Below are 12,132 nucleotides of genomic sequence, written 5' to 3'. Positions count from 1 at the left end.
TCAAGAAGCAAGCTAGTTTCAGGCATGGCTTGTTCCGGGGGCAGGTTTGTCTCTCCACCTTTTGTTTCTCTGTCTCTTCTTGTTGGTACCACTTTTGGTAAGTGCTCTCCTTTCTCTCTCTCCCTTTCTCTCTCCCCCCCCCTCTTTTTTTCCCCTCCTTTTCTTGATGTTAAGACCCCAACCCCCTTAAACAACTATGTATGTCTTTATTCACATATATTCACCTACCTTGACTGATCCAGTACATCCCTGCCCTTGTGCCTGAAATATCACCAGAAGAAAATACAAAGAACCAATAACTATGGTCGCTTTTAGGGCTGTAGAATGAGCTGGATAGGAGACAGCCTTCTATTCTATTGGAGACCCAAGATTTACGGTGAGTGTCCATTTTTGTCTCACTTATCCTGGCTCATGTCAGTCTGACCCCATGTGCAGTGGTCTTTTCACATGATCAAAAAGGGAGAGGAAGGGGCAGTACCTTCCAGTTTGGTGCCCAGAGAGACTTTGCAGTCAGGAGCTCTGATGAACTGGGCACCCAGGAGCAAGGAGGGAGCCCCAGGGCCTTGGAGAGAACTGGCCAGGGCCCCTCACTCTCCCCCACGTACAGCCAAAATGGCAAGTGGGCGCTTCTGTGCCTGGCAAGGCTGTCGTAGCCTTCTCACAACCTGTGATCAGCTCAGGTGAAGAAAAACCATGTTTATACCCAGGCCCAGGTCAAGGTCAGTCATTAACACAATGGCAAACCAGGGCACTTTATTACTACAGGGGTTCTCAAGCCAATGTCCTGTTTAGGGAAGACAGTCCCACGGTCAAGGTGCAGGCCAGATCTCAGAGCCCTTGAACCATCACCGTTAAATGTCAGCAGCTTTCTTCCCTAATGTAATGTCACCCAGAAGCCACCTCCAATGTGTTTTAGGAATCCATTGAGGGAAAACTCCTCTGGGTTGAAGAGTCAGAAATGAGTCTCCAAAGTCCATTTCTTACAGTGGACCCCCTACCCTACATTTCCATGGGGAGTGCCAGACAAGGTGAAAGAATGCTCCCTGGCCACAGCAGTGTGGCTGTGGGCACCAGCTCCTGCCTAGACACTCCAGGAAGGAGGAGAACACCTGCTACAAGCAAGGCTCCTGGGCCCCGGGAGGTGGTCCTCTCCTTCAGAATTGTCCCTGCTCTCTCATCTAGAAAGGGACACTTGGCATTCTCCAGGAGGTATTTTAATGCTAATATGTTTAGTAAAAAGAGGAGCTCAAACAGATGTGATCCATTTGGCAAGGATGTAGTTCATTTGTTAGCAAGTGCAAACGGCTGGTTGGCAGGATATTAAATATTACCTTGGCTATTCACAAACACTTCATATTTCAAGAAAGGCAGGGAGGCAAGGGCTGCATCCAATAAATCAGCCATTGTCAAAGAGGCAGAAAGAGGCAAAGATCTGATAAATCTATGTCATTGTGCTGGGAGATCAAAGGCCCTAACATATGTATTTGTGCAACTGGCATTCTGGCAGACAGCTAGAACAAGCCAAGGTCTGGGATAGCTGGAGAAAGACAGAATTAGCCCATTCGAATCTGCAATTAGGTGGGTCTCAGGAGCAGTACAGGCGAATGTCAGAGACTGAGTCCTCAAGCTGGCTGTACCTGCTGGAGGGATGGGGTGGAGCATGAGAGGCAGGGCAGGAAGGGCTCCCTTGATGTCCTCCACTGAATTCATGGTGCCATCTGGTCCCTGAACCTGCCCCAAGACAAAGGCCACTTCCGTATATGCATTGTAAATATGGTCTGTTTAAGGACTACTTTTCATTTTAATGATGTCATTTAAAGTTCTAAATTTTGATGGAATCTCATTTATCAATTTTTTTCTTTTATACATCTTGTGTTTTGTATCCTAGGAAGTTCTTGCCTACCCTAAATTCATAAACATTTTCTCTTATAATTTCTTCTGAAAGTTTTATACTTTTAGGCTTTCATATTTAGGTTCATAGACCCCTTCAAGTTATTTTTATGGAAATAAAGGGTTGAGATTAATTTTTTATATACGGATACCAGGTGTTCTAGTGCCATTTGCTGAAAACACTATCTCTTCCTCGGCTCTTGAATTGAGTTTATATTCTATAAAATGCTAATGTTAAATAATCTTTCAAAACTCAATGGACCATATATGTGTGGTTCTATTTCTAGATTCTGTGTTTTATTCCAATGATCTGTATGTCTTTCCTTACACCAACACTGCCTTGATTACTGTAGCTTTAGAAGAAGTCTTAAAATTAGGTACTAAACATCTTCCAACACTGTCTTTTTTTTCTTTTTACTTTTCTAGGTCCTTTGTACTACTACATAACTTTTAAATTTCAATATCCAGTTCTTCATTTATAGCAAGTATACACAGACCTGAATTTTTATATATACCTTGTGTTTTCTAATCCTGCTAAATTCAAATACAAGTTCTAGGGGCTCCTAGAGATTTCTTAGTCTTTTCTCTGTAGATGATCATTTCATCTACATATAAAGATTTTGCTTCTACCTTCCCAATCCTATCCTAATTGTGTGATTTTATTGCCAGACTATTTTGGTTTGGGCCTAGGTTTCAAAGTTTAATGGACAGATAAAGAGTAAGCATATCTGCCCTTGTTCCCCACCTTAAGGAGAAAGCATTGTATCTTTTCCATTCATATAAGGCGTTCTCACTGGAAGTATGGAGTATATGTCTTTCATCTGTTGAGAAGGTTCTGTTCTACTTCTAGCCTCCTGATAGCTTTTACCATGAACAGCTGTAGAATTTAGTCCAATACTTTTTCTCCAACTAGTGACAGGATCATACGGCTTTTTCCTTTCCTCTGTTAAAATGATGACTTTAGGGGGTGGATCTTCCAATGCTGAACCAACACTGCCATCCCTATAATAAAACCACTTTCTACATCCTGCCAGATCTGACTTCTAATAGTTTGTTCTATTAAACAAATTTCTACCTATCTTCATACTTTTTTTTTCTATTATCTTTATCCAGTTTTAGGATTAGCACAATGTTGATTTCCTAAAATGAGGGAAGAAGTGTTCCTTTTTTTTTCTGCTTTAAATGTTTGATATAATTTATCAGTTAAAATGTATATGAGCCTGCTGTTGTCATTTAGGTAGGTTTTCAAGCTAGGAATATACTTGCTTTAATAGGTGCTATTCAAATTTTATATTTCCTCCAGAGTTAGTTTCATTAATTTGTCTTCCAAGGTACTTCTTAGAAGTTGTAAAATTTATTTCAAAACAGATTTTTGAAATATACTTTTTATATCCTTTTAAATTCTGTAAAATCTGTGGTAATGCCTCCTAGGTCTTGATATTGTAATTTTAAAAATGTATAATTGATATTGTATAATAGGAAGTAAAGGTCTAAAGGAGCAGCGGAAGTGGGAGGGGTAGGGGAAAGGAAACATGGGAAAAGAAAAAATATAAGAAAAGAAAAAAAATGGAAACAAAATCTTTGCAAATAGGGAAGGGTGGAGGGGGTGAAGGGAGGGCAGGGGAAGGGGAAAAAAAGTAAGAACCAATATACTCATGTAATGGTACAAGATCCCAATGATGTATGTAATTGTATTTTATACCTAAAATGTACCAATAAACTTAATGGGAAAAAAGGAAAAAAACACAAAGGCCATTTCTGGATAAACACCATCAGCGATGGCCACTGGTTCCCATCTTCCACAGGTGTGGTGAATGTTGGACACAGCAGGAGGCCAGGTGGCAACCTCAGTTTGTGGAGGGTCCCAAATTAAAACAGAACTCTCGGGTCCCATGCTGTCCTTTGCTACCACAGGCCTCATTTTCTCTGCCTTTTCTCCACTCTCTCATTTTGCTCTCCCTTTCTTTAACTTTTCCATTCACTTACCTTCTCCCCAGCCTGTATTTTAGACGGGTCAGGTTCTGACAAGTTGGAGGCTCTTGTGTTACTAGAAAATTCCAGACAACTCCTTCTAATAGCTCCTGTCACCACACCCAAACTGTTCACCACAGCAGTCAGGACCTCAGCATAGACATGTTCCCTCCAGGTGGCATGCATGCTCTTAGCCAGAGCAATCCTTTATGGCTTCAATAAGAGAGTTCACAGAAGCTGAGGATGCAGATTCAGGTAGTACATACAGCTGGGAAGTTGGGGAAGACTTGTTTCAGATACAAGCAGACCCTACCCAGTGCATAGCTATAGGAGTGGGCTGAGCTAGGTTTTCTGGAAAATGCCATGTCACTCCCTTCTTACCTAGGGTGTTTGTCACCTTTCCATCACTGGAACAAAATACCTGACACAAATCAACCTAAAGAAAAAAATATATTTTGCCTCATGGTTTCAAAGGTTTCAGTCTTTGATAATCTGGCTCCAAGGAAGAGTCATCACAGTAAAGGGCATGGAAGAAGAAACCTGTTTACTTCATGGCAGCCTGAAAGCCAAAAGTGTAACAGCCAGAGAGCTAGGGCCTGAGGACAGGATATATACTCTTTAAGTCATGCCCTAGCAACCTGCTTCCCTCGCGTCTCATTATCAGCACAACCACCATCATCTCTTGCCTGAGTTTCTCAAATAGGTCTTTACTTTCAACCTTATCTCCCTATAGTCTGTTCTTGACACCACAAGTAAAAAGATAATTTAAAATCATAAGTCAGATCATGTCACTCATCAGTCCTGCACCCTACAAAATTCCCTATCTTATTTGGCATAAATGACCTACAAACCCCTCCATAATTAATTTCCCATTACTTATCTGACCCCATTCCCCAAGACTCTCTCCTTTCTGTCTACTTCAGCCACACTGGATTTTCTTTCCTTTTGCCACAGAAAGAAGCAACATTTAATCTGATGGCTTCTGTATTAGCTTGGGTGCTGGAGTCCAGGGACTGTAGCAGAATACTCAGCTCACTTTTGTCCGCCACAAAAAGATTTTGGAAGATGTTTTAGCTAGGATGGGCTAGGTTATGCTACAGTAACAAGTAGCCCCCCCCAAAATTACTGGCTTACTTATATATAAAATCATATAAGTATGATTTTTATTCAAACCAGATGCCCACCACAAGTGAGCTGAGGTTTCTACTGTTTGCCTCTGGACGCCATCACCCAAACAATAAAATGACCACCATCTTAAATGCTGCTGCTGTCTGTAGTGTGGCAAAAGGAAAGAAAGACTCAGAAAATCTCATACTGTCAATTAAATGCTCCAGTTTACTTCTACTCAAATGTCTCACCCAGCCAGGGGGCCCAGCATATGCATTAGGGATCCTTCTGTCTATGGTTTGAAGTATGTGTCACATTGTAGTGTAGTGGAGGGTTGCCCATAAGATTATTGAGGCTAAGAGCTTTTTCAAAAACCTGCTGATAGACAAAAATATATAACTCATACAAAACCCAATTTGGACATTGTTAGATATCCTAGTTATGCCCATTCTTAAGGAATTATTTCACCATCAAGAGAAATGCCTGATTATCCCCTGTCCTTGTGAACTGCCTTGAGTTTTTTATTCATAATAAAAATCTGCTCCAGCTCAGACTTGTAAATTGTCCTTCAGATCTAACAATAACAACAAACATAGTTGATATATCAGATATGACCCTAACTCTGCAGCTGATATACCAGGGAAGGCGACTTTTGTTAGTCAGGGACCAGCATCCACCTTCTATTAAATGCACACAGTGGCCATTAGGTGCATACCCTGTGTCCTTTCTTTTCCAAGTGATTAGGCTCCTAATCCAACCACCATGAGCCCATTTCATTCTCAAGCAATTGGCTTAGGGCAGACACATGAGTTAGCTCTGGCTGCTAAGGTCTCTTTATTTGTAATAAATGGGGCTTCTCCTCTTGTTCTGGAGTTGTGGTACCTGAATGGGATACCTGTAATTATTGCAGGGGAGAACAGAGCAGGGAGACCTAATGCAAAACAAAATCAGAACCTCTACACTTCCTAGCTGTGTAATAATATACCATTGCCTTATTCTTTAAAACAATCTGAGTAGGGCTTTCAGTCCTTGGCAGCCAAACACATCCTAATTGACATCATGAAAGGGGATTGCAGAGCCTTTTACCCATCGTCCCATAATGCATACCATTTCCACAGGGTACACCTGGAAGACCTAAGGCATGTGCTCCGGAAGGCCTGATTAAGATGCCACTGTCATCAGCCAGGATGCGCAAAGGACAGTAATTACAGATGGGTAGGCAACTTTCTCCAAGCAATGGTGGTATATGCGGAGCCATTTGGCTGATCTTCACCAAGGCAATCACAGTCCAGTGCCCACCATCTGTTATATTAACTATTGTCCATAATCTTGATTTATAGAAAGCCTACTAGGACTTTGTACCTAATTACTTTGGATGGATCTAAAATGGTCATTTCAATTATTACAATTCCTGGTATCCAGATGGATGGGATTGGAAGTTTAGCTCAAGAGTTAAGGGAGGAAGGGATGGATCTGGGGCTTCTTTCCCAATCTGAAGGACCCAAAGGTATTCACAAAGTCCAATTTGCTTAGTTTACTTGGACAGATATCTCTTTCTGTTTTCTAATGACGTGGGTCACAGCTTCCTTGGCTGCATTTTTTATCTTAGAACAGGATTTACTCCCCTTGCATCATTGATACTTTGGACAAAATACTTCTTTTCTTGGGGGAAGGGTGCTGTCTGGTGTTTTATAGGATTATACCAGCACCCTTGTTCTCCACCCACTAGATTAGCAGTAGCAGCTCCAGTTTAGAAAACCAAGAATGTTTCTATATATTACCAAATGTCCCCTGGGGACCAAATCTATCTCAGAGCTAATCTCAAATATCTACACACTCTTTACAAAATCTATTTAGAGAATGCCTTATTATTTTTCACCAGCAAGCTATCCACCACGTTTATTTTGCTAATTGAAGTCTAACTTCCCTGTGAAGAACTACCCATCTGGTACCTCCGTTTATAGGCTTTGAGTGAAGCTGGTGATAATCAAGTACCCTGGAAGACATGTCACATGGGACAGATCAATGGGAGAGCACACCTGGCCATAGAGATCTGTTCTGGACTGGTCATGTGCTCCAATTCGTGATTTTGAGTCATATCTAGGACTTTGACTTGAACTGTGGGACTGGCACATGTGAGAATATAAGCCTGGAATTGCTGCTGCCACCTTGCCACCCGAAAGAGGATATCTCCATGGGAATGCAGACAACACAGAAGAAAGCAGAACAAAGAGAAGGGGAGAGACTAATTCCTGATGTCATTATCCGACCTGTGGAGTCCAGCAAAGTCCAATGCTAGGTCTTTCCCTGGACTTTTCAGTTAAGTGAGCCAATCAGTTTATCTTTCTCTTAGATAATTTGTGGCTTACTTTTCTCTCACTTGCAAAGAATCCTTACCAAAATGTTCAATTTGGCTTGACCCATTTGCAATCTATAACTTTGCTTCCCCTTCACATTATCCATAGCCTTTTTTTTTTTTTTTTGGTACCGGGGATCGAACTCAGGTCCTTGCGCTTGCACAGCAGGAGGCGAAACCACTGAGTTAAATCCCTGGCCCCTTATCCATAGCCTTTTTTTACATGAAGGTAATAGATTATCTGGAAGATTATACTTTTTTTTCTGGTGGTTTTCCTAATGCTGTAGTTTGGATCTTAAATGTCCTGCAAATCCCGTTTGTTTTTTTAATTTAATAAAAGTATTTAATGCTGCCAAAAAGTATAAAAATACAGTACGAATGGCAGAACAATACAAAGTCTCTCCTCATTTATTCTTTTACATCTTTCTGTACATCACACACGCATCGAAAAAACACTTAACAATGCAGCAAAGTCCAGGTTCTGCAAATCTTCTGCTGGTGGACGCTCCTCACCCCTGATGTGAAGTTTACTCTGTAAACAGACAACAGTGAGGCAAGCGAGCGCTAGTGAGCCTCACTTCAGCTCCGGAGTGGGCTTCGATCTTGCTCTGCACATCAACGTTCAAAATTCATAGCTGCACAATATCCGCAAGTCGCGAATGTTTAGGTGTCTGTCAATCTTGGCCTTTTGCTTTTTCGTTCAGTCTTATTTAGCCTCTGTTTCATCTGCTGCACCCTCAGAGCAGTGGCGGCCTTCCTGTCTTTCGAATTCGTTTCTATACAGCATTCTTGCTGCGCTCCTTCACGGTGTCCTGCATCTTGGAGGACAGTCCCTCACACCGCTCCCCAGGCAGCTTCTCTTCCTCAGGACCGATTCTGTTCCCATTGTACTTCTCAGTCACGCCTCTCTAAGGCGAATGATCCGAAGCACGAGATAAGTCTTCCTCAGAAAGCTCTTTCCACTGTTTCTGTATATTTGAATCTCCCTTTATACATTTTGCTCCTTCTAGTATGGCCATGTAAGAGAATCTGAGTTAATCTGCAGTCTGAATAAGTCCCATTCGATATTTTCGCATATTCGGTAATACTTGTTTAATGTTAATATCATCTCCTTTTTCCATCAGAAGAAGGCAAGTGTCCACGAGAGAGAAGGTGCCTGAGTGCCCACTGCCTGTGCTGCAGTGGACGACCACAGGCCCATGCTCAGGGTCCAAGGAGCCGGACGCTCTCAATTTAAACAAGAAACTGAGAAATGAAGCTGGTGATGCAGGGACTCCAAAATCTGGCCAGGTAGTATAATGAAAGTGAGATACCGTTCTGGTTTCACCACTACTGATATTTTCTAATTGTAGTAGGTGTACTGTATAATGACTTCAAGTCTTCTGATAAGAGCTTCACGCTGAATCCCGTTTCTTTAAACACCGTCTCCCAGTCATCTGTTGGCCAGTACTGTGCACATTTAACCGATTCTTTCTCCACAACTCGGTTTAGCATGACAACTGCTTTGGACTTCTGCTGCCAGACCATGAGCCAGAAATGGCAGCAGGTATGAGGAAGCGGACCGTGTTAGGACATAACTCCTTTGTGCCTCTTCCATGTGAGCTAAGCTGGCATCAGTGTAACCATTTTCAGTATTTTGCAGTTTAACACGGCTGTGGTCATATCTCTGTATCTGTTTTGATTTCTGTTTTCCAGAAACTTGGCCATGGTCATGAGATTAGTCATGGGACTCATTACGAGTTTCCAGGTATAGCAGCTGCCAGCGACACTGTGCATACAGCTCCTCGAACTCCCGCTGGACTGTGGCGGGCCTGGCGCTGGAGGACGCAGGAGCAAGTACAGCCTGTGCCACCGACCGCCCTGCCCCCAGCGGAGCCGAGGCCCCGGGAAAGTACCTGGAGCGTCGCGTGTCATGTTCCCAGTCACTATTGGGAGGCGGCAGCAACTTTAAGTGGTGGGGCCTAGTGGGGCATCGTCTAGTCACTGGGGGAGTTCCCTTGAAGGGGGTAGTAGGACCCCTTCGTCTTCTTCCCCTCTCTTTCATATCCTGTTTAGGAGTTGAGCAGCTCTGTTCTGCCACCATGATCCCCACCGTGATGTGCTGCCTCACCACAGGCCCCAAAGCAACAGGGCCAACCAGCATGACTCCACAAGTTGACTGTCTCAAGTATTTTGTTAGAGTAGTGGAAGACTGATAAACACACCTACCTTTAAGAAATTCTCAAGGATGGCTAGGGGGTGAAGGATGAGAATGAAGACAGGTAAAGGAGGAAGTCGGACCTTCCTCTGGAGAATAAACAGATTTTATGTGTTGACTTGACTGAGCCTTGGGGAGCCCAGGTATCTGGTTAAACATTATTCTGAGCATGGACATGAGAGCATTTCTGGAAGAGATTAATATCTGAAGCAGAGGTAAAGCAGATGGTTCCCCCATTTCCCTGTGGGTGGTCTTTATTCAATCCTCTGAAGCCTGGAATGGAACAGAAAATGAAGTACAAAGGAGATTTGCCTGTCAGGTGCTCGGGCTTGTCCTAACTCTGGACTTGGACTCAGACTGGAATTTATATTATCAGCTCTCCTGCTTCTCTGACTGAGACAGGAACTACACCACTGGGTCTCCAGCTTGTCAACTGCTGATCTTGGGACTTCACAGTCCCTGCAACTCCTTATAACAGTGTGTGTGTGTGTGTGTGTGTGTGTGTGTGGTGTGTATGTTTCTCTGGAGAACTCAGACTAACAAAAGTGTTTTTTAGCAGAACAAGTGAGTAAGGGAGAAATCTGTGCCACATTCTAATTCAAGCTTTTTCTCCCCTACTTGCTTATACTTCTCCAATGAAGATGAGGCCACCTTGTTAACTTGCTTTTCCCGCATCACTGAGAAGAGATCATGCGATTTGGAAAGTTTTGGTGGAATGGGTATGGCATGTGGACACAATGCTTTAAAGAATTGAAATAGCCTTTATAATGGGAATGACTTGATAACTTCTGGGTTTTCTTTTAGAGGCACTTTTTATACCTTTGTATTACATTTCATGTGACCAGAACTATGTGGAAAGAAGTTGCCTATGCTGAAAAATAAAATGAACATATTTACATGGAAATTTTGGAGGTTTCTTCCAGAGCACAATCTTTATTTGTGGGCTCTGGGAGGCTGATGTTACAATTTAGGAAGACTGGTGGCTACTCATAAAATCTGGCATAGATTTGCAAGATGGCTCCAAGAGAAATCCCTGTTGCTTGGTGTGGGCGGAAATCTGGTCTCTGTGAGATGATTGTTTCTGCTTGAGGCAGTCTCAGTTTTATGGAGGTTCTGATAGAATCCAAGGTGACCTTAGGTTTAAAGCAATGACTGGAGATTTCTGAGTGCTCATTGTAGTTGAATGTCCCTGTAAATCTTGTATCTTGGGGTCCTCAGTCTTGAAGGGGGTTGAATAGGATATATAAATTCAGAGCTAACCAACCTCCCCAAACTATTAACATGCTATACGTAGAGCTGAAAGGGGATTTGACTTCAAGTTTTAAGGTAATAAAAGAGACATACAAAATGAAAGTCAAGTTTTGTTCTGCTTTAGTTTCGTACTGGGCATCTGTAGACCCAAATGTAGTCACATTTTTTAAACAAAAACTACTTTTGAGTCCTTCACTATCTCAGAAGAAAACACAAATCATGCTTTTTATGAGTAACAGGTTAAGCACCTAGGAGTTTGTTCTCCATCCCTGTGGTGGTGTCTCTGTCATAACCAGCTATAAATCAGAGGTTCCCACAACCCCTTCCTCAGTTTTGATTATTTGCTAAAATATCTAACACAGTTCAGGAAAACAGTTTATGTATGAAAGCTGATTTATTATACAAAGCTACAACTTAGGAACAGCTGAATAAGAGAGATGGTTGGGCAAGGTGTGAGGAAAGGGTGCAGAGCTCTCATGCCCTTTCACCACCTCCGAATATCTCCTGTGTTCACCATTCTCATAGCTCCCTGAGCCCTGTCCTTTTGGGCTTTTATGGGAGCTTTGTTATGTGGGCATGATTGATTATATCACTGGCCATTAGTATTCCAGTCAGTCTCTAGACTTCCTCTCATCCCTGGACAACATTTGTGTGCATGTGTGTGTGTGTGTGTGTGTGTGTGTGTTGCTGGGGGTGCTGAAATGCTCCAACCCTCTAACCACATAGCTGGTTCTCCTGATGACCAGCCCCCTCCCATCCTGAGGGGCTGCCCAAAAGTCACCCCATTAGCATAAATTCAGGTATATTTGAAAGGTACTTATTAGGAATAAGAAAATATACTCCTTTTACTTTGAGGACTCTTATCACTTCAGAAATTATGAGTCTTAGGAGTTCTGTACCAGGGACAGGGACAAAGATATATATATTTCACATTATAAATCACAACATCACACCTCTACAGTGTGCTGCCTCCTTGAATTTTTAGTTTGACTAACGGTTCTGCTGAATTGTGCAATTGTTTTGGCCTCATGTATATACAGCCAGAGGCTATGATGTAGAGCAAGACATTAAAAAATCATTATGCCCTAAGTGTAGGTGTGGGTGTGTATGAGAGGGGAGAGAGGGAGAGAGGGAGAGAGAGAGAGAGAGAGAGAGAGAGAGAGAGAGAGAGAGAGAGAGAGAGAGAGAAAGAATATCTGGCTGGGCTTCCTTTTTTGCATTACTCATTCTCCTAATCATCTGGCCCTTTCTATTTCTCTTTATAGGCTAAGTTCGCAATCTCCCCGCTATTATAGCTTCATACAACAGTGCTTCCTAAAGAGGACCCAAATCTTCTACTCATGTTGTTTCCTCTTAAAAT

General features: G+C 42.5%; 1 pseudogene; it reads right to left on the bottom strand.

Annotated features, from left to right (window-relative positions):
- Positions 1–7,946: 7,946 nt before the first annotated feature.
- On the bottom strand, positions 7,947–8,936 carry LOC101712742 (tyrosine-protein phosphatase non-receptor type 2 pseudogene; annotated as a pseudogene).
- Between the last annotated feature and the right edge of the window lie 3,196 nt (positions 8,937–12,132).

This window comes from Heterocephalus glaber, unplaced genomic scaffold (genome assembly GCF_053883595.1).
Source record: "Heterocephalus glaber isolate CG9 unplaced genomic scaffold, H.glaber_assembly_v1.0 deba00000474, whole genome shotgun sequence".
NCBI lineage: Eukaryota > Metazoa > Chordata > Mammalia > Rodentia > Bathyergidae > Heterocephalus > Heterocephalus glaber.
This window is presented reverse-complemented; position numbering and strand designations above follow the sequence as displayed.